This window comes from Natator depressus, chromosome 9, assembly GCF_965152275.1.
Source record: "Natator depressus isolate rNatDep1 chromosome 9, rNatDep2.hap1, whole genome shotgun sequence".
Classification (NCBI taxonomy): Eukaryota; Metazoa; Chordata; order Testudines; family Cheloniidae; genus Natator; species Natator depressus.
This window is the reverse complement of record NC_134242.1, coordinates 38,381,560-38,404,746: the sequence shown is the minus strand read 5'-3', so window position 1 is coordinate 38,404,746 and position 23,187 is coordinate 38,381,560. Positions and strand designations below refer to the sequence as shown.

Here is a 23,187-nt window from a genome sequence, read left to right as displayed (position 1 = left end):
GGAATAATAAAGAAATTACAGCTCATGGACAAGTTTTGATTGCTGGCAGTGAGGGGAAGATTGTGGCTTCAATAAACAGGTGGCTATCAAAGAATTTATCAATCTTGTTTTCCTCAAATACTTCATGGTTTAGCTGAATAGAGGAAAAAATCAGCGTGTGGGAACCTTGGTTTAATGCCCAAAGAACCTCATTGTTGCTTCTGAATCAGTGAGGCAAAAATTCCCAGCACAAAATACCTTTTTGTTTTGTTTTGTTCTTGTGTTTGTTTGTGGGACGTTAGCAATCTGAGGATATAACGAGAACTTGTGCTAGGCTTATTCCCACCCTTTTGGCAGCCTGTTCAAAAAGTGTGATGTAAAATCACTTTACTGCCCAAGAAAAGACTATATTTAGCGCTGTGAGACATTATATTTGGTTTTGATATGATGAAATACACAATAAGTACCTATCAACTCTAGCTGATGAAACTTTTAAGAATAACTCTGAAGTAAATGCAGAAGACTATGTGAACATTTTATGAGGGTATTTCCCTTGCAAGGCACATATGCAACACCAATGTATGAATGCTAATATGTACGATGAGAAGAAAATACCCCTTCATGTGAACAGATATAACTAAAGAGTCCTCTTGGAAGCATTACAATCTTATTAAAGATTTGAATCACCACAAAGATTTACTCCACTCCTCCATTGTTCTTTGATTTTTCTATTTAAGATTCCCTGCTGGGGAAAACCAAAACCAGATAATTAGGAAGAGCAGGGAGGAATAGGCTCTCCCAAGGCAAAATGAGTCTCTCTTTAATCTGCTTGAAGTTGGGGATGGGCTCAAAGGAAACCCCCCAGCTCTGAACACTTTGAAACCTTGCAGGGGGAGGCTGGAAGGAATCCCAATGTTGACCCAAGTCCAGATTTTGTTATGGCTCTTCTCTCCCATCATTAAACTTTGGAGGATTCATATTCTAGATCTGTTTTTTTTTTTAGAGCCATCTCTAGTGGGAAGAGGAGTCTGCTCTCAGGTATTCAGAAACTGGGTGTCTAAAAGTCTGTAAGGTACAGATAGTCAGCAGCTTCCACTGAAATTTTTGCTAAGAATGAATTGCTCTCTTCTTCATAGGTAGCTCTAGCAAAGGCAGATGGAGTAAAAATCTGTTTAGAAATTCAGCTGAAAAATTAGCTAGACATCTCTGTTCTGAATGTACAGTATGTAAAAGCACTTCTGTAATGAACATACCATACAAAAGATAGGTTAGTGTGTACTGTTGGCCTTGGGACATCTGAGGAAGTCTCTAAATAAAATAACAAAATATTATTTCACCTATAATTAATTAGAGCATTATTTGGGGTCTTCAGTGTCTGAGAGAGATTATATTGGTTCTGCTCTTTGAGATGACACTAAAATGAGTGTCTATTTTGTACTATGGCATTGCATTCATTTTCCTCGCCAAAAAAGATGACAGCTGTTTCCCAGTGATTAGGTATAGAGATGGACACTTGCATTCAGATAAGTTTGGGATTTCCAGCACCCTATATTTTGTGATATACAGATCTAGAGACTTGATTTTGGCTAATTTATAGTTAGTTGTGAGCAAAACATAGCCCCCCACTTTTTTTTTGTTTAAAAAAAGCACTTCCCAGAATATAATGCACACTATGGAAAGGATAGCACACTATCAATATTCTGCTGTGAAAAAAAGCACGGCATTATGAACAAATCCCTCATAACCTCTGCAATGCCTGAGCAAAGGTGTTTTTGTAGTGAGAAATATGAGAGTGGGGGACAGAATAATTCCCACAGACAGGCCGTGGAGTGCCCATTGACCAGCAGTATGGCCACTTTCTTGAGAAGGTTATCGTCAGTGGATCCTTATAGATATATACACCCCCTCTACACTCATCTTCAAAATTCCCTGCTCATTGCCATTAATCTAGCCCCTTCCCTCACCCATGGAGCACTGGTATTATGGAGACTCCCCTGGGTCTCTGACTTGCCTCAGACCTCTTTTCACAGTGGCATCACAACAGAGCCATACTGGTTTCACTACCTTTCAGCCATATACATCTGTAGGTCTGGGAGGAAGCGTGAGAGTTTGGCCCTATGCTAGGGACTTAAAATGTTAAGGTAAAAAAGAAAGTAGATTGCGAAGTCTAGATTGTGAAGAATGGAGCAAACTTTTGTAATGATTCGTAGGATTCTACTTCTCTTCCTCCCTCTTGAAGCTTCCTCATTGCCTGTTTCTTTACACCCATCAATGCAGTCTTTTATTGCTGTTTAATAATGAATGGTATTTTGTTTGCCTACCTGACATTTTTATTAACTTCACTTTTTTTCTCCAGGCATGATAAAACCAAACAAAAAAAACACACAAAAAACACAGCTTTATTTGAAAAGAATTTGTCACTAATCTGTTGCAGCTGTAGGGGACTGCACAGCCAATTAAAGAGCACAGACTTTGGCTCCTGCCCAAATGAGGGGACCACATGTTGCACTTTGATTGGTCACCTTAGGGGAACAAAAGGTCACAGGGGCATCTGTTTGCCATTTCCTGTCAGAACAGTACAGTGTAAAGAAAGGATAAAGAAGCAAACAGGGAAAATGTGGGTTTTCTTCAACCAATGTCTGGTCCAGCAACATAAGAGGATCAAGTAACGTCTATGCAGAATAGTAAACTATCCTACCGTGTGATATAGGGTAGGATTTAGGAATGAAAATAGTACCTTAGTTTCAAGGTGATTTTTTTGCCTCGTTCTTGTTCTCTGCTGCACTGGTATAAATCTATTAACTTACATGCACTTACTCTGGATTTACACCAGTGTAACTAAGAACAGAATTTGGTACTCTAAGGCTACAAGCGGAGGGTGTGATTACCCTGCTTGTGTACACACACTTACACTAGCTCTCATTGAGATAGAATAAATATAAATATTAGTGTAGGCACAGTAGCTTAGGTGGCGGCAGTGGAGGCATGGCTGAGCTTCACCGAGTACATATCTGATGGTTTCAGGTATGTACTCGGTGAACATGAGCAAGGCAATCACACTCCTGGTTCATAGTATAGATGTAGCCTGTGGTTTCCTCCAAATCTGAAGTGGTGCCCCATTTTACAAGGCAATAATTCATTTCCTCAGTAGACAAGCTAAAAGGCCAAATGCCTTGATCATGGAGTAGGGGTTTAAAACAAGGATAAGGGGATACTGTGTTTCAGGACAAAGGGAACATTCTGAGTGAGGGAGTTGAGTTGAGATCTGCTGTAGCGCATGAAAGCTTATGCTCAAATAAATTTGTTAGTCTCTAAGGTGCCACAAGTCCTCCTTTTCTTTTTGTGGATACAGACTAACACGGCTGCTACTCTGGAACTACTGAATGTTATCATTTATGAATCTTATTCTCAGCAAAGAATCTAGATTATATAAGAATAAAATGGATAGTTCCTCTGTTTTTTAACTGGCTAGAAATCTCCCCATGTACCGAGGTATAATGGAATACAGACACAACCAGAGCAATTGCAAGGATGTTGTGATGCCTTCAAGAGATCAATGTATGGATGAGAAATAGGTAGTGCCAGCTAAGCCCCATAATGCTCATTATAAAGGGGAAGAGTTTTGAAGAGCTGGGCAAGATACTGACCTTCTCTTCTGCCAAGTGTGTCTCCCCTCTTGTCAAAGTGCTGGGGAGACTCTGGGTCTTGTTACTAAGTCTAGCTACCCAGTGGTGAAAAATACCTTATTCTTCTTAGGTAACTTCACTCCTTTCTCTTGGCCCCAGAGAACCACATAGTTGTCATTTTCACACTGTGTTACTGTATCTAAAGTTAAAAAGGGAAGCAACAACAAGGCTCCAGCTACTGTGGAATGCAGCAGCTCACCTTCTCAATAGCACAGGCCACTGTGAGAACATCACCTTTGTGGTTCGATCCCTCTGCTGGCTCCAGCTGAATTTCCACTTTCAGCTCAAGGCCTTATTCCCGGTCTTTTAAGTCATCAGCAGGTCAGGATCCTGCTTCATCAGTGACTACATTTTCCTGCATTTTTTGCAGAGACAGCTGCACTCCTCTAGGAAAATATAGCTTTCAAAGCCCATGAGAAAATGTGTGACAGCCAGAGTTAAATTGAACACTGTTAATATATTATCTGTGTATCATAGTCACTTATTTTATTCATCTGGATCTCTTATGGAAAATACTATAAAGTATTGTAGATTTGTATACAAGTCGTATAGAATTCTATCATATAGACATTTTAAAAATTAAAGTATGTAAACTGTTCACATCAATTTCTTATGAAGCCTGTTGGGTTCATGCCTATTATATAACCCCATAAGGGATTATTTTCCCCAGAAACAAAATGTCATCATTTCCAGCAGGCAGAAACCTGAGTTAAGCAGAATTGCCTCTCTCTTAGGTCATGATAGAGTTTCCCAAAGTGTGGATGGTGAATGCCAAGGTGGGGCACAAAGGACCAGCTGGTGATAGAAGAGGAAGATGTATATGTTAAGATGGGTAGAGGTCTTTAAAAATGAAGATAGAGACTGGGGGCAAGGGGATGGTGGTTCATTTCATGAAGAGGATGCTCAGTTTTCACAAATTGGGGAAATTCTGGATGATGTCTGACACATCCTAGAATATTACTGTTGGGACCTATGCCCATCCTTACTGGGCACATCCATTTCCAAGGTGAGTAGCTATTTCTGTCTCTAACTCATTCTATATATGATGGAACACTGGTATAGAAAATTCAACAACCATGTCCATTCATTATTGATTCTTATTTCTCAAACGTCTCTTAATATGGACAAATAAAAAAGTGTTGCCATTTGTCATTAACTGTCACTCTTTTCTGTTGACTCCCAGGTCCCTTCTCTCAGTGACAGAATCACTGCTACTCTTCAAAAATCTTGTCTGGGCTCATTTCTCTAGCTGCTGTTCATATGGATACTGAAAAATAATATGGCCACTTGGACGGAACTAAAGCTGGGAGAATCTCGGTGATTTTCCTTTAGAAGGGCACAGATTTTGATCTTCTCTTCCTTACCCACCTCAAACTCTGGTTTGGTTTGATTTTAGAATTCAGTCAGAACCACTGAGTTTCCACCTATCAAAATCATGCCAAAATGCAAATTTTGCCTGTTTGATGCAAGACCACAAAGCAGGTAGTGCTTGCCGAGAATGATTTGCTGAAACAGTTGGTGAACCTTAGCAAATAATTTGTTGAATGTACTCTAAGGAAACCTGAAATCAGACAAGCTTCAAGTAGTTTTTGTTTCATGGTGAACATCCTAAATAGCTGTTGAGAGCACAAAAAGAGGTAGGTCCATTTGTCCAAAGTCAATTGAAATCAATGGGTGTCTTCCCATTTAAATATATACTGACCACAGTTGCCTCTAAGTGCCTTGCAAATCGTAAAAGCAAATCATGGGATCTCAGTTTCTCTCTCTCCCTTCATTCCCCAGGCACAGGAATCCTTTGTGTTTGTGGCTATTGTGAGAAAGCTATCACTTTATTCTGAAGAGGAGGAGGATCATGTTCATTCTAGGAGTGAGTTTCTCAGATGTGAGTCAGTAGCTGTGAAAACTCTGACTCCAGTATCTGCTAATCTCACTCTGTATTATTGTGGTAGTGCCCAATGGTCACAATCAGGATCATTGTGCTAGCTGCTGTACAAAAAAACCTAGGAAGCCCTTCCCTGAAGAGGTTACAATCTACTTTGAAGCAAGACCCAGCAACTAAATGTAGCAAATTAGAACTAGGTAAGATTTTTCATGTAAAATCTTTTTTAGCTGAAAAAAAGCAGATTTGGGTCCACTGAAACAATTTCACAAAATTGTTTCATTGAAGAAAAAACCTAAATGAATTTTGATTTGATTTTATATGTGCAATTTTTATAATATAATTTATATATATTTAAATCTGAAAACAAAAGAATGTTTCATTTTGAGTTAAACAAAATGGTTTGTCTGACCCCAAATTATTATTTTGTTAATATTTCAGTTCCTTCACTACACTGAAGTATCAGTCATTTGCACCGCTCTAGTTGCAAAGAATAAGTGGGAGGAGGGCAAAGGTAATAACTGTGGTTGCACATCCATTGTTCTAGTAGAATGTTGTTTGCTGAGAACAATCAAAATTGCAACAGTAAGGCACTGCCTTATGCAGCTCTGCTTGTTTTTATGGAGGACTTTGAAGATCAGGAGAGAAACCTTGAATCTCATTGGCTATTCAGCAGTAATCCAGTATAAAGAGCAGCACAGTGGAGTGAGGTTTTGGCTGCCTGTGTTGGGAAGTAGACAGCTGCTATATTTTAAACCAATTGGAGCTTTTTTTAAGGTCAGTAATTTCACCCTGAGTGAACTGTGTTGTAATAATCAGATCTAGAGGTCAAAACACTTTCTAAGACTTTGATGTCCTTTTAAAAATCTGAGGCCAATATCTACAGTGCTGTAAGTGAGGCCTTATATCATGAAATAATTATCTCCTTTGATATATATTTAATTCTTCAGTTACTGTGGTTTGTTAGAAAGGTAAGGCCAATTTTAGAGTGGTGATAAAGGCATACCTTTTAGAGCTTTCTTTCAGATTGAGATCCAAGACAGTGACTATTAAAATGCTGTGCTTTTATTTTTTTTTTAATTTTTTTATTTTTAAGAAAAAACCTCTTAGTAATCTTCTCTGGAAGAGGTAGATAACTTCGATTGAGTTATGCTTATTTACGTCAGTGGAGGATCTGGCCCATAGTGTGTAATCAGAGATGGTAATTGTGCACAATATCTTCAATCTGATACAGTGCAGTTGAAACTTTATCTTGGAGTCCTTTGAAGTTGATTGACATGACCGAAGAGCTAGTAAACTGGACTGAGTTGGTGTTGCAGTATAATCTTGATTGGGACCAAGATGAGGTTTCACATAAAAGTCTGGTAAAGGAGTTCGAGTCCTATTTGATTTCATAAAGGGAAGGGGGAAAATTACACAGTAGGTTTGAAAGAAATGGCAAATTCATCACAAGCATTTTTCATATGTATGCTTTTGATCTAAAGAGAGAAGACAGGAGTTAGCCTGGATTCTTTGAAAACAGAGTTTTATGAATATGCTATTCTCCTAGATGGGATGGCATAATAAAAAGAAGTGACAAAATACTGATCCTTAGCAGCTCAGACTCGCATTTTTCTTTCACAGCCCACAATTTTCCTACTGTATTTTGTGGTCAGCAATGCCAATTCCAGTGATGTCTCAGGTTAGAAAATGAGAGCAGACTGGAACTAAAACGGATCTTTCCTTTTTGAGGCATGGAGATCTGAATGCTGACTTCACATCTGAAAATGATTTATGGATGCCCTTAATCCTCTTGTAATTTATTGTTCTATTGATGATCTAAAAAAGTGGATAATAAATAATAGTAGGCCGTTTGTTTAATTTTTGAAATATTGCATTTTTTATATCTCAGATACCATTCTTCAGACTCATACAGCCTGGTTCTCCATCTTTTTAACTGGTTAATATCAAAACCTAAGGTAAACAAGCTATGGCCTTTTAACCCTTAGAGTTTGAGTGACATTGAGCTAAACTAACAGACTTCTACCCTAAGAAAACATAGAGGCAGTTTTTTCCAAGTTAGGAGGAAACCTGTTGATTTAGGTCAGATTCATTTCCCACCCTTTGCATTGCCTTATTTGTAATATCTCTCAGGAGCACCGAGGAATGGCAGTTTAGTTTTGTATTATTAAAGAACTGCACAATATGACTCAGGATTACATGTAAACTTCAGTAAACATGGCTGGAAGAAGTAGAGATGTTTGAAAACACCAGAGTGAAGGTAATTTGCACAGTAGGCAAAGCATGGTGAGTATCTACCTTGGTTTGACTTTATAGAGGGCAGTTTGTTCATCTCCTGCCTGCCTTCATTGCTTCCAATCAGATAGCTGAGGTACCTCTTGGGAACTGCTGAGCACCCCTAAAATTCCCACTGAACTCAGCATCTTGCAGAATCAGACCTTTCGGCAAACATCTTGTGAACACCTACTTATGCACATGAGATTAACTCCATTCAGCGGAGTAGTCAGTACAATTACTCCCACATGTAAAGTACTCATATACATGATTGGGGGCCTAGTCTGTAACTTCCCATGTGTAAGAAAACATTACAATTCTAAGTTCATGCTTTTTTTTTGCTTTTTTTTTTTTTTACCCTTGTGGAGAATTTGTATAGAATTCTAAAAATTCCTATACAGAATTGTAACCTTTTCACAGAGGTTTCTGAACCATCCTAAAGAATTTACTAGAAAATCAGATCCCTGCTATAAAATTCTCCAGGATTCAGAAAACATAGGCAATAGTATCTGTTCTATAAGATTTTAAAGTAATTGCTTATAGATAAAGTCCTAGAATCTTGCTACTATTATTCCTAATCAATTATATAGGGCATTCCCTTAAGTGTCATATAAATTGTTTGCACAAAACTAAACATATACATAGCTATATTAACTGTAGGTATATATACAGAAAGATGTGGCTCTAAGGATATGTGATATGATATATGATGGATCAAAACTAAATTACCTAATCCAACCTCCTCTACATTTTTCAGGGGTGCATAATCCAATTCTTGATTCAGTTCTTAATTTCCAAGCTAGTCCTTACCTTTATAATGGGCTGAATTGGATCTGATCAGTCCAGAACTTTGTGCAGGAGCGGGTGGTTTGATATCCAGATCTAGATCTGAATTTTGCTGTTCAGGTCCATCTCCATTGTGTAGGATACTGCAATGCAGAGAAGTAGGTGGATATATGCATATGACTTTTTTTCTACCAGCATCAAGCAGATCAAATAATATTTGACCCGAGGCATATATAATTGGGGGGGAAAAACAAAAACAGAAAGTTATTTTGGGAAAGAGAGAACTCTGCAAAGAGATTTAGTGCAACACTCAGTATTGCAGCACTTAACTTTTAGGCACTTTGAAATCCAGTGGAATCCACAGCCCTGAGTTAGGCACCCAGCATCTCTATAGTTTGAGAGCTAGGAAAAGAAACGGATCCACAAAAGACAGCAAGCTGAGTGGGGAGCTGCCTAAGATAGCTTCTCCCCTCCCCTCCCCCCCCCCGAACTGATATGGAGCAGGGATTTGATCTTGGGTTTCCCACCTCAGGTGACTGCTCTAACCACTGAAGCTGTTCCACTGTGTATAACTAACTAAATAGGCAGTGGGCCAGACTGAGGGTGGAAATAACTCTATAGTCCAGTGGTTAGAGCATGCACCTGAGAGATGAGAAACCCAAGTTCAAATCCCTTCCCCATGTCAGCCAGAGGCGGAAACTGACCCAGGGTATCATGCATCCTAACCATGAGGCAAAAGTTATAATGGAGACCACAGCTGTTACTTCCTAGCCTCTTTCTCCCCCCCCCCCCGCCCCCCATCACTTTTTGTTTCATTAGGAATGGCCTGAGCATGCCTGCTGGATTGGACACTGCAGGGAATTTAGGTGGAGGAATGCCTGGTTTGAGGAGCCCACTGGGGCCTAGGCATAAGAGAGGTACTAGCCGTTAAGACTGAGGCGACAGTGTGCATGCCCAAAGGCAGAAACTTAGGCACCTCCAGCTGGATTAGGTTGCAGCTGAGCAGTGGTTCCTAAATATTGGATGTAAGTAAAGTGGCGGTTAGTTGCCCACATCACTTTGTGGATCTGGACCAAAATGCTGTAGGTGATGCTGGAAGATTGCTTGGTGAGCCAGGATCAGAAGAAAAGTAATATCAATATTATCAATTCAATAAGAAATATTATATTTTACCCCATAAGCCTCAAACTATGATTGATCTCTATCTTTAATGTGACTGAAAACTGATTTAGTTAAAATATACATCCCTAAGCTTGTTTAAATAGATGAACAAATGAGAAACCTGTAACTGGTATTGTATTTTATACTTTGTTTGCACAGGAGCTCTAGTGAACATGTACTGTTTGTTTGGACAAGTGCTACTGGATTTCAGAACTGGCCTGCAGGTCAATATCAACACTTGCAGAGCAAGATGGAAAATGATCCAGGAATTTTCTACCCAGGAGTGCAAATCAGATTTTCCCATGTTTATCCAGGAGTTAATAGACTCAATCCAAGGAAAATAAAGTTTACTGTTGTTATATTTGTGTGTGTGTGTGTGTAGTGGCAATACCTTCCTAACATTTTTTTAAATGTATTGATACATTTAGTGAAGTAGGGCACATCCATCTTCTCTACCTCTGAAGATCCATAAATAGTCCTCAACTCTCAAAAGAAACGGGATAAACAAGCAGGTCACTTAAGCTTAATGAATCTCATTATCCTTATCTATTAAATGGGACAATGATTTTGAGCTTGAGTAAAACATGAATGCATTTAAGATGTTCGTAGCCATCCACTGATAGATTGAACAACTGAGATGCTGTGTTGCATTCAGCCTAAGAAAGTCTAGAGGGTATCTAAGTTGGCAAACAGACACTTTAGGCCAGGCCCTTCAATGTGTTATAGAAACTTTGACTCACTGTACATTTACTTGGATTTCCCTTAGATTTACTTAACTATTCACACTCCCTTAGACTAGCAAAGCCAAATTCAGATTAATATGTAAATTAGAGCCCCTCTGGCTACTTTAGGCCCTGATGCTGAAATGAGCTCCATGCAGGCTGGCAGATAGACACTGGTGCCCACACAGAGACCCACTGAAGTCCCGCAGAGCTCATTACAGGACTGAGGCTGTCTTAATCCACTCTGCCAACGTCTCAGACAGGTTAAGCAGGTGACAATCAACAATTTTTGAAGTGAGGGAGGAATTATTTAGCATGGCATGTGCAGGAAGCTATAATGACAAGAACTGGCTTGAATTTCAGGGGAAAAAAAAACAAATTGACTAAATGAGGGACTGTGAAATAGTCTTCCAACTGAGATAGTTGGAAGCCTCAGCTCTAGAAACCTTTTAAAAACTAGATTGCACAGAACACCTTAGAATGTATTGTGGGAAGCAATTGTACAATGACAAGAGTATGTGTTAGGCGATTTATTGGGATGCTTCCATCTCTGTCTGATTTTATGAGGCAGGTAAGGAAATAGCCCTGGCCTGGGCCCTACGGTATATCCAATGCTAGAGGCAGGCAAAGAGGAAGGATGGTCCAATCATTGTAAGTGTGTCTACATTGCAATTAGATACTTGTGGCTGGCCTGTGTGAGCTATCTCAGGTTCACAGGGTATAAAATTGCAGCCTAAATGTCCAGGCGCAGGCATCTGTAACTCTGCGAGGGGTAGATGGTCCCAGAGCCAGGGCTCCAGTCCAGACTTCTATGCTTCAATTTTATATCCTGCAGCTCAAGCCCCGTGAGCCCTAGTCAACTGACACGGGCCAGCCACAGGTGTTTAATTGCAGTATAGATATATCCTAAGGTACTTACTTAGGACTTGGGTTCAAGTCCCTGCTCTTCACAAATTTCCTGTCACTTAGTGCCAGATTTTTAAAGATATTTAGGTGGCTAAAGATTGTAGATAGGTAGCTAGTGGGGTATTTAGAACCCTTATGAGCTTAAGATACGTAGACAAAAAAATAAAATCAAAGCAGCACTCAGGAGCATTTACAGATTACTGAAAAGTTTCTTATGAACTTTAATTAAACACTTATGTAAAACCTAATCAGAGTTTGCAAGATCATGTGAAACTTCTTTTTACCCCAAATGCTCTTGTGTCTTCCAGTGATAGTATTTTCATCACAATTTTAGGAAAGTTCCCAAGACTTTCAGATCACTGAGGGAGACTTTTGGAAGACGTCGGATATGTGTGTAAAGAAGCAGTTGTCTTGAAAAATCCTCTTCAGCTAGCAGGCTTCTGAGGGTGGAGTCTACTCAGGAGGGGATAATGAAGAGAAAACAATTTCGGTTTCTTTGAAAACTTTGGAGGCTTTTGGGGTCATTTGGATAAGATTCTACTCCATTACAGAGTGCTCAAATATTATATAATAGTTTGAAAACTAAGGGACACTGAGTATATATTTCATACTGATGGCACAATAGCACCAGCTACCTAGATAACAAAGTCACATGCTCAAAATGACAAAGAACAGAAAACACTTCTACTGGTGCAGCTTTTTTGAAAGCTCTGTTTGAGTAATGGGATTAACGTATTACATTTCAATACATCTTTTTATGGAGAGTGGTCTCCCTCCAAGATAGCATTTTCTCCTTTATCAAATCCTTTGTGTCTATGGGTCTGATCCAACTCTCATTGAAGTCCCTGGAAGGATTCCCTTTAACTTCATTGAGAACTGGGGAAGGCTATATAGAACACCAAGTTGTCTTTCCAGTAAAAAAGATGAGCAACATGTAGAGCTAAGAGGAACCCACCAGCAGCGCATTTGGAATTGTAAGAGAAAAGAATTCAATACTGATTTGCTGCAAACTTTCATAGGGGTGAACACAATTCCCTGCGGAGCCATCTGCCTGACTGGGGAAGTGGTGGACTGAGTTAAGGGACTGACTTTGAAACCTAGCTACTGCAATGACTAGACATTGGCTTGCCCCATTTCACTACATCTTCCAATCTATTTAAATGTGAGTGTGTGTGTTTCACTTACTGTTGTTACACTTGTTGAATCCATATGCAAATCATGCAATCTAGTCTTTCTATATGTGGGTAACAAAAAAGCATATACTTGAGGAAAACAACCACCTCCTATCACATCAAATAATAAACAAAGACACGTCTTTCTTTATGGAATCATGTCATTTACACACTTTGCTGGGGAATCTAATTTTGTAGCTGCTGTTGTTGAGATGCAATATAACATATATCTTATTAATAAAGAGCAACTGAAGAATATGTCAGCTGATCTAGTTGTCATTTATGTAACATTTCTAAGTCATCGTAGGGAGGCTTATTATATGCACATTGGTAATACAATGCAAGGGATAAAGTCTCTGTTTCCTCTCAACCCAAGAACCACCTGCTCCATAAAGAGAGCACAACATTTGACCACACACTGTAGATTTAATGTGAGGAAGGCAATTTTTTTTTTAAGCTGGAAGTGTAACTCTGGGTACGACAAAACCTCGAAGTACTCCAGGTGAGAGTTAATTTCTTAGTGGAAATGCTGCTTCCCTACAACCTGCTGGAGGGAGATGAGTAGGAGCATGCTAATTGGAGACATTAGCAGGGCCAGAGATTTGCAAGTGGAACAGGTGATAATGCAACCAGTGAAGATTAAAGACTAATTATGTGAAAATAGCAATTCAATGCCAGTTGTTCTGAGCCACATAAAAGGATAGAATGAGACAGTAATTGGGAAAGTTTTTCTTTTGGCCAAGGGAGTAGGTTAGAATGGAAGCACCCCAATCGTATTGTAAGCTGGGGGGAAGGCTTGTTTTTGTTACATTTTTGCTTAACTCAGATGCTGTATGTGTAGCCATTAATGAAAAGTGGTTGTGATTTGTTTTTGTTTTCCTTGAAATGGAGGAGAATCTAGCTTATGCATTACCTCTGAATGTTGCCCACTATTTTGCACCCCTACATGGCTAGCTAGGCACCTACATATCCATATTAACAGACAAGAATCTCATTTAGTGGTATTTGTGGGAAAGTATGTCTGAAAAAAATAAGTGTGGATATAGGCCTCTGCTTCTCAAATGTTTGAATCTAATTGTATTTGTACTACATTCTAAGCTGATACTCCTTGTTACAAGCTGAAGCCTTTTTGATTGTGTGGAGGTTGGTAGGGAGATCAATTTGTTAATACGTTTATTCCAAAGTGCAGAGACTGAAGGGGAATCAAGTAACTAGAAACACAAAACAAAAGAAGCACAAGCAAAGTTTTTGATGTGCATTCCCATACAAGTATCTAACTCAACTTGCACGGCAGGCAGACAAGCACTGTAGTCCAGCAGGAAAGGCATGGAAGTGATAACCAAGTGTTGCTGAGTTCTTGCCCTGACTCTGCTACTAACCCACTATATGTGCTCCAGCAGTTGCCCACCTCCTAGAGATCTTTTGTCAATAAGTCAATGTCTGTAGAATGCTTTCTACAGCAGTTTACACATTCAAATTTTAGTATGTATATTGTTGATTGTTCTCTCATTCATCTAGTGTAGGAAAAGTGACCTATTGCAATGTGTAACCATAGATATACTGTAAAAAAACAGGAAGGGGTGGATGAGTGGGGTATGAAAGACTAAGCAGTCAAAAACTATCAGCCAAGCAATAAACTCTGGTCATTACAGGGTCTTATATTTCCTAGGCTTATATTGTAATCTCAAATGTATTTGATAGCTAGCTAGCATTTATGTTTTTAATGCCTTATGAAATGGGCTAGGTTTTTTTATGTAACTCTCAACTACTAATATTGATGTACTGATGAAATCGATATTTTCTATTATATCACCATAAACTTTAACACTGTGAATACTACTTATTGTATACATGCATGGCATTGTAGGAGTAGAATGGAAACATACTGCCTTCAAAGTAGCAGCATGCCCAACTAACTGCATATGCTTTCTGCTCTCCAGTGAATGTCCGGCAGAACAAAGTATATAATGATGTATGTATTTTAAAGTAAGACATATTTACCCATAGAGTACTTTGAGTGCATTTTATAAGTCTAAAAATAAACGTAGACAATTAATTGATCTCTGTAGAGATGTTATGGTAACTCCATGCTTTCAGACGAGTTGTGTTTATCAAATTTCTAATAACTTCCAAAGAACTTGAAGAAATATAAATGCTTTGATTAACTTATTTTAAAACAAGTCTTACAAATGCGTAGAATATGAACCATCCAATTGCTGAATAATGTCATAATGCATTTTTATCAAAACAGGAAAACTACAAGGAAATGAAGCTGGCTTCCATCTTTTATCTGGATAAAAGGAACCACATCTTTTCTCAAACCCAATACAATTCAGACACATTAAGCAGCTGGATAACATAACAGCAAGTAGATAACACCACAGGTAATGTATGTGCATAACTGCTGAATAAGTAACATGGGCCCAATTATCCTATTTAACATGTAGCACCTGATTCATCAAAAAAGTATAAATTTAATCTGATCTTTTAAAAAAAAAAGTGAAAAGAACTCTAAGATGTGCTTTCTTCTCCTCTGAAGGGATCAAAGAAAGATAAAAATCAGCAACACTTGGAGTATGCTTTAGAAGAACTGGGCATGGTTTCCCAAAAATAAGGCGTGGTCATGGGCATATCTCTTAATCATTATTATCTGCTACAGGATACCAAATTACAACTGCTAAATGCATTTTCACTCCAAAGAGAATGAGTGAGCTGCAGATGTTGCCCCATGTACCAGGCAGGTATGTTGCTTTAGGGCAGGTGGGTATTCAAATTAAAGCCATTCCATTCCAGTGTGGCGACAAAGAATTGCAGTCAGGTGGTGTCTCTCTGCTCCCTTTCTTAGGCAATATGGCATTTGGAGGCATTTTCATTACAAGTGTTTAAGTGTGATCAGGCTTTGTTTGCTTTATTCCGCACATTTAAATATTGAAACCTCTTGTTTCTCTGGACTATGCATTATGATTCCAATAAGAAACCTGAGTTTTAATCACAAGACATCGGTGAAGTGTTAAGGTATTTTTGTGTACCACTTTGAATTTCTGGTGACACAAAGATATTGGGATTGATAACTTTTCTATTGTTAATGCAGTTCGGAATATTGTGACAAGCACGTCTTGTTTCGTTGGAGTACACCAAATATCAAAAACTGCTAAAATGTCAAATGTTGTTTTCTGCATTAGCAGAAAGATTCTAACTACTATTCTAGATTCTAACTACTATTCTAGATTCTATAATTTTATTCCAGATACAAGTTAATTAGTCCTTTTAAAAACAAAAAAACTTGTGTCATCAAGACTATAATTGAATTACCTTTGTTTATGCAATATAAACTGGTTTCTGACTTTTTTGAAACCCATAGTTGTTGTCTGGCCTCTTTCCCAAAGCATAGACGAAGTACTGTCATTTATTTATGTTATATATTTTGCTTAGATGTTAATAGTTTGCGGGAAAATAGCATGCACAACAAGCATTGACAATAGAATTGCAACACCTGGGAACTAAAAGCTTTCCATTCCAATTTCTGAGATCACATTGCCACCTTCTTCATCTTCCCTCAGGGGCATCTTTAAAACAATGCTGGTAATCCTTGCAAAATGACATCATGTCCCAGGGAACCTGCACTACGCTTTTGAGCATTGCCTGTTTTGTAAGGGTTGGGGGGTGGGGAATTAAGATACTATAGCATTGGTAAACTGCCAGAACAAATAAGATATTTTGTGTCCAGCCTTGACCTGAGGTCAACTGGCCCAATTATATCCATAAGCAAATATACATGATATACAATTAATCAGACATTTAAGCAATAAGATGTCCTAAAATACAGTTAAAAGAATCAAGAAAGGGGTTCAAACCCAACATAATAAACAGCTATGCAACTTGAGAGTTCACCTCCCAAGCTGCATAATGTTCTAATATGTACAAATAATTGTAGCCTTGTAAAGTTACCCGAAACTAGACCAACTCTAGTACAACTGGGTGGGAAATAAATGGCTCATTCCCTTCCTTTTCCTTTAGTTGGACAGAGCCTGGAATATGTAGATCCTTCAAGGGGATCATACAAACTCTATTTATTTATAAAGACTTTTTCTGAAGGTAGGGAAGGTTGTCACTTGTTCTGCTCATGGGGGCATGGATCTTGTATTACTTTTGTACTATTTTCTAATAGCATTCTGAACTACTGAATTGTCCAAGATTTTGGAGAAGTTCAGAAAAGAATCAAACTTAATGTGTCTAACTGAACATGCAATATTTCACAGTTTGCCCTTTTAATTCATTCACTGAGTTCAAAAGCTTTGAACTCAGATGAAATATAAAGGTCCCTTGTCCATCATTTCCTGGCTTCAGTAATCTTCAGTAATCTTCTATGGTTTTCAGTTGAATCTTGCCCCAAATACCCAAACTAGTCTTTGGGTCCCAGAAGACAGAATTTTTTTTTGTTTTTTTTGTTTCTATGAAAAATAGACTTTCTAAATTTTCACTTCTGACTTGTCCCCCGAAAAAGAGAGGAAAGACTTTCAACTTCTTGAAAACTTACCAAAAACATTTGTTGGACTTTGTCAAAGACAATTCCATTGAAATTTGACATAAAATATTTCCATTTTATAATGAGAGAATTTAAGAAAAATCCTTATAATTTTCCAATCTATTCTTCTTCTCAACTTTTCATTTCACATACCTTGCACCCTGTCATCTGCAATCCATTTAGTAGGGCAAAGGTTTGACAAAACCTGAAACCATGTGAATTGCATGTGGTTTAGGAATTTCTTAGCAAATATTTCACATAACCCTATCTTGAAGACATGGTTCTACTTCTATTTCTGCTTTCATCAGTATGCTAAATATTACAGAATAAATCATCCTTCTCATACAAACAGCAAAAAATATCAGAAGTAGATTAATAATCTAATCACAGTGGTTCTGTTACAGAACCTTGTCTCAAGACTGTAGGCAAGATCATCATAGAAACATAAGTACACCTTTTAAAGGAACTGAAAATCAAATAAAGCCATCTTACCTAAAATGTACTTTGTGTGCTTTCCTGTCCAAAGTAGATGTTTTTTCAAAAAAACCTCAACACTGAGGATAAAAGAATGAGAAACTCATTGATTCCCTTAGAAACTTCCTATTATATTTTTATGGAAATGATTCATTCTCTGTTGTTGAGATTCTACCATCACATTATATTTGACTTTTACAGTTGAAGTACAGCTCTGTTGAAGGACAGCTCTGTTGAAGTTGGTCAGAAATGAATCTGGAAAGCAAACCCTGTATTATGTTCAGGCACATCTATGTAAGATAGCAAACTAGAACATCAGATCCATCATAATCTCGGTGGGAACTTGGATCTGGATCCTCACATCTCACTTCAGATGGACCTCTAGTTACATGATTTTTGTCTTAAGCCTTGAATTCAAGTCCATATAAGTTTAATAGCTCAATATTTATTTGTTTGTTTTTTTTTGGGGGGGGGGTTGGATAAAATTAAGAAGAACCTTCACTTGCTGTCTGAACCAACCAAATTTTTTATGGCACACACAGTTTTACAGAATAATTGTTTTATCTTTCTTTCCTTCTGATTTTCCTTGTTCTGGGTTGGTCAGAAAATATTACCTTTATTGTAGCCTCTCCACTGTCTTGCACTTTGTGAAAGCAGCTTTTGTACTCACACGCAGAGAAACTGATTCTGATTAAAATATAGGTTGCAGCATGTGCCTGTGTTGTGGGGGGCAAGACACAATCATGAAAGTTTGCAGGCAAGATCTCAAACTCTTCATAAAACCTTTTTCCTTTAACTTTTGAAAATTAATCATTTTAATTACCCTAGAATATAAACAGTTGGATTTTGCTAAGTTTCTATGGTTGGATTTTGGTTGTGCACAAATGTATATGCAAATTACAATAGAATGTAGTAAGCAATTTGTCAAGGTTCATTCCCCACTCTGAACTCTAGGGTACAGATGTGGGGACCTGCATGAAAGACCCCCTAAGCTTATTCTTGCCAGCTTAGGTTAAACACTGCCACCACCAAAGTGTTACACAAAGAACAGGGGAAGAGCCCACTTGGAAACGTCTCCCCCACAAAATATCTGCCCAAGCACTACCCCCCCTTTCCTGGGGAAGGCTTGATAAAAATCCTCAGCAATTTGCATAGCTGAACACAGACCCAAACCCTTGGATCTTAAGAACAATGAAAAAGCAATCAGGTTCTTAAAAGAGAATTTTAATTAAAGAAAAAGTAAAAGAATCACCTCTGTAAAACCAGGAAAGTAAATACATTACAGGGTAATCAGATTCAAAACATAGAGAATCCCTCTAAGCAAAACCTTAAGTTACAAAAAGACAGAAAAACAGGAATATACATTCCATTCAGCACAACTTATTTTCTCAGCCATTTAAACAAAACAGAATCTAACGCATATCTAGCTAGATTGCTTACTGACTTTTACATGAGTTCTGACCTGCATTCCTGCTCTGGTCCCGGCAATTCCTGCTCTGGTCCCGGCAAAAGCATCACACAGACAGACAGACAGACAAACCCTTTGTCCCCCGTCCCCCCCCTCCAGCTTTGAAAGTATCTTGTCTCCTCATTGGTCATTTTGGTCAGGTGCCAGCGAGGTTATCCTAGCTTCTTAACCCTTTACAGGTGAAAGGGTTTTTCCTCTGGCCAGGAAGGATTTAAAGGGGTTTACCCTTCCCTTTATATTTGACACAATTAGTCCTATAATTCTAATAATTTAAATTAAACTTTGAAAACAGTCTATTCACATTAGCATAATTGTGTTTCAGGTATCTCCCTTAGACCATCTAGACCAATATCCTAATTTTGGAATTGGTTTATATTTGATGCTAAGAAGAGAGTGAAAATCCCACTAGAAAATGCACCTGGGGAATTTTGCAATGCTGTATCATTAGGGATGCATGCAGATGGGAAATTCCTTCCTATTCACAGTTGATGTTCATTTTATACTCTGAAGTAAAGTATGAGGATTAATATCAGGGAGTTTTCAAATGAGTTTCAGAAGAGCTTTGATTATGCTTTAAACATGTATGTAGGATTAATTAGACAAAGGAAAGTCACATGTTGCTACTTGGAGTTTTCTGAACATATTTCTTCAGAAGATCTCTGCTGCAGGAGTTGTGTACCACTCATCATAAGTCCCAAGAACCTTTTAAACTAGTTAACCATTAGGTGCTGCATAAATATCATCCTGTGACTCCAAACGTTCTAGATGAGGATATATAGGGCTTACCCTACAAAATCCACTGTTTTTTGTCCACCTCTCTTTAATCTATTACAAGACTCCTAGGAGGAGTAGCCAATTAGTATAGATTGGATAAAGCAATACGGTTATGGTTTGTTACCCTTTTTTACACCTTTGCAGAATTGTCTGCAGATCCAAACTATAGGAGATTAACAAGCAAAATCAATTCGCAAATGGAAGGATGGGGAATACTAAGTAAGTGTAAGCGGGGGAATAGTCCCGCTATTGTGGGGAACTTTCCTGGCTTCTGCGCTACCCCAGTGAAGTGGGCTAGTGAAAGGATCGGAGTCCTCGCTCCCACTTCTTTTATCCAGTGGCCTCCCTGCCCTTGAGGACTCCCCTTCCACTCTCCTGTCTGGCAGAGTCCTTGTAACCCCAACAAGGCTGGGCCCAGGATTCCTGGGGGGCTCGACCCCTAACCCTGCTGTGGTCACCTAGGACAGGGGCTAGGGTGTCCCCACTCTGGTGTACTCTCTCTGCCCTGGGCACTTCTCTGACCCACTGACCATTACATACAAGTTAAAGCAAATGCAAGTTATTTAATCAACAATTAATTTTAAAAAGAATAAGGGGAAATGGGAAAGGTTAAAGGAAACACATCAACCCGCTCTGTGGCAGGGAACATCACAAACAGTGTCTCTGGAATGTCAGGGCAGTTCACAGTCTGTTCCTTGTAAGTCCCAGGCCTTCTTCTCAGGCCCTGACTTTGCTGCAGGGATGCTGTGGGTTGGACACTTGCTCTGGTGGTGGCCACACGCTCTCAGGCTCTAAGTGGTAGGACCCTTCTTCCCAGTGTCACCCCCGCCCTGTCGCGGTTACGATCCAAGCCTGGCCTGCAGAGCCTCTTGGCTGAGACGTCTCCCTGTGCTGGGCTCGCTGCCCAGGGTCCCCCTCGCTCTCCCCAGCTGCTCACCGCACCCAGCTCTGGACTGCTCCAGCCCCAGCTCCACCACTCTGTCTCTGTACTGCTGCTCTGCCTCCAGCTCCCTGGGCTGCTTCTTTGGCCCCTCGGGCTCTGGTTGCTGCAGCTCTGCTCCCAGGACAGATCTGCTCTGCAGGCTGCTTCTGTGACTCTGCTCCCAGCACTGACCTGCTTCCTGGAATGCTTTTCTGGCCCTTCTGGCTCTGGTTGCTGCAGCTCTCCTCCCAGGGCAAGTCTGCTCTCTCTGGGCTGTGCCTCTGGCTTTGGGGCTGCAGCTCTGCTCTCTCTGGGCTGCTTTTCTGGTCCCTCTGGATCTGGCACAGCTCTGCTCCCCAGCTTAGCTTGGGCCCCTGCTTTCTCCTTAGCTCGGCCCCACTCTGTCTGACCCAGGCAATTCCAGCTCACACAGAGGACGGGACCTCCCTGGCCTCCTGATTAACCTGCTTGCCCTGTCATTCAGGCTGACCTGGAGCATTGGCCTCTCCCCATTGTTCCTGAGCGCTGTCACCCTGATTCCCCATTGACCCCTCCCCCTTTTTAGTACTGGGAGCTAGCAACTAAAACACCCCCACTGAATGTTAGTAAGGGGGCAACAGTACCCTTACATAAGGCCTCAACCTTGCAATGAGCTTCATGAGGAAGAACACCTGTGACGTCTTAGTGAAGTTTGGATGCAAGAGTCTGCCCATGCGGAGCTTGTTGCCACATCTGGGCATAAATAGTGTCGGACTTGCCTCCCAAAACAAGCAACTGCTCTAGCTTCAATAATGAGTGCTTCTACAGTTCCATCAGTTTGAATGGCTTCCTGACAGAGAAAGCATTAAAATCTACTCACAGCTAACACTAAGCTCTGGAAATTGAAAAAGCATTGGTTGCTGTCAGAGGACTGGCTCTCCAGGCAGCTGTTGATGTTAGAAAGTGAAGATAGTTGGAGGTAGACTTGTCCAGAACATTCAGATTTCTGTGGTCAATATATGTGACTTTTGAAGCATGATGGCATGGGAAATCTGCTAAACAGTTATGTGAAGGAAAAGTAAAATGACTTTAAAATCATTTCTAAATGTCTAATGGCTGAAGAGGCAACAAAGGACTTGACAGAGGTAAAGTAGGTAAAATAAAATGTGCTTCTAATGTAAGTAAAAATGTCTTCATGAAAAATAACAATCTGAGATGGCTCCAAAGCCTGTGACAGTTATTAGGAATCTCAATGGGTTTTGGATCAGGCCCTAAAAGAATAGATCTATCTTACACTGGCCATTCAACCTTTTCTTAATCGCCTGAGTTACAAAGTTCACATTTTATTGAACCATTAAATTATTCAGGAGGACAATTAATTCCTTTAATCTTATAAATAACTACACTAGAGATTACCCTAAATATTCAGCTGAATTAAAAATCTTGGAGTAAGATCATCCATTTAATTATTTTCAGCAGCCAATATCTGTGTGGTCATCCCTTACTTGGTTTGAAGAAACAAATCTGTGGTGCCACCACACTCACATGCTTCCATCACAGGGAAAATAGGGCAGCAACCAAAGTCATTTGTTTTTTACATTTAGTTGCTATCTTTGTGGATCTGGTCTTTTTTTGTTTTATTCTGAATTTCCCACAGTAAGGGGTGACCAAACAGTTTGCACGGCTGTATGCTACTCGAGCAGCAAGGTTCAGTCTAGGATATTTTATTTGTAATGAGAAAACCTAGTACAATATGGTTGTTTTTGAAATTGCTTTGTCTTGCTGGCATATAGCATTGCATAAAATCAGAATTTGACCTTTCTTTGCTTATTCTTAGCACAACGCAAGTGTTTGAATGGAAGGGTTGAGAAGTGACTTACTTACAAACGTTGATTATACTGGAATCATTTTTCTGGCTGCGAGGTAGACACTTTATCTACATGGGGGAACTAACTTCATCTCAAATACTCAAGGCTTGCTTATTTATGCAAATTTAGCCTTATGTGGCTTAATCCAGTACAATTTGTTGCTGCTTTTTTCATGTCCATTTTGTAATTGAAAATTGTGCTTGTATAAATGAACAGATTTGCTAACATAGCCGTTCCCATGAGACAAAATTAACCACAGGGTTGGTACCCCAAAGAAAAAGGTCACTCGGATTATTTAAGACATTGCAAGTATGGTTCCAGAAAAAATAAGAACACTTTAATTTTCAGTAAACTTCTAGCATTGACACTAATCCAAGGCACTAAGGTCTCACAGAATAACTATAGATTTCATACAATGCTTTCACTGGTTACTAGTTACAGGTAAATTCTCCCATTTTGTCATTTTCCATAAAAATCAGCCTATTAGAAACTGGAAGAAAGACTTTGTGTACCAGTTTGTAAATGATGGGATTTCTGACAGTGATATATGACATACTGCCCTGTCTTCATAAATACTGGTACCTTTGTGCCCTGAACTTTGACCTGAACTTC

General features: G+C 39.3%; 1 long non-coding RNA gene across 1 annotated transcript; it reads left to right on the top strand.

Moving 5' to 3' along the window:
• The first annotated feature begins 5,719 nt into the window (after window positions 1-5,719).
• Window positions 5,720-6,220, top strand: LOC141993721 (uncharacterized). The gene is made up of 3 exons (XR_012640929.1): window positions 5,720-5,744; window positions 5,986-6,058; window positions 6,171-6,220. It is a non-coding gene; the product is annotated as an uncharacterized LOC141993721 (long non-coding RNA).
• Window positions 6,221-23,187: the final 16,967 nt, after the last annotated feature.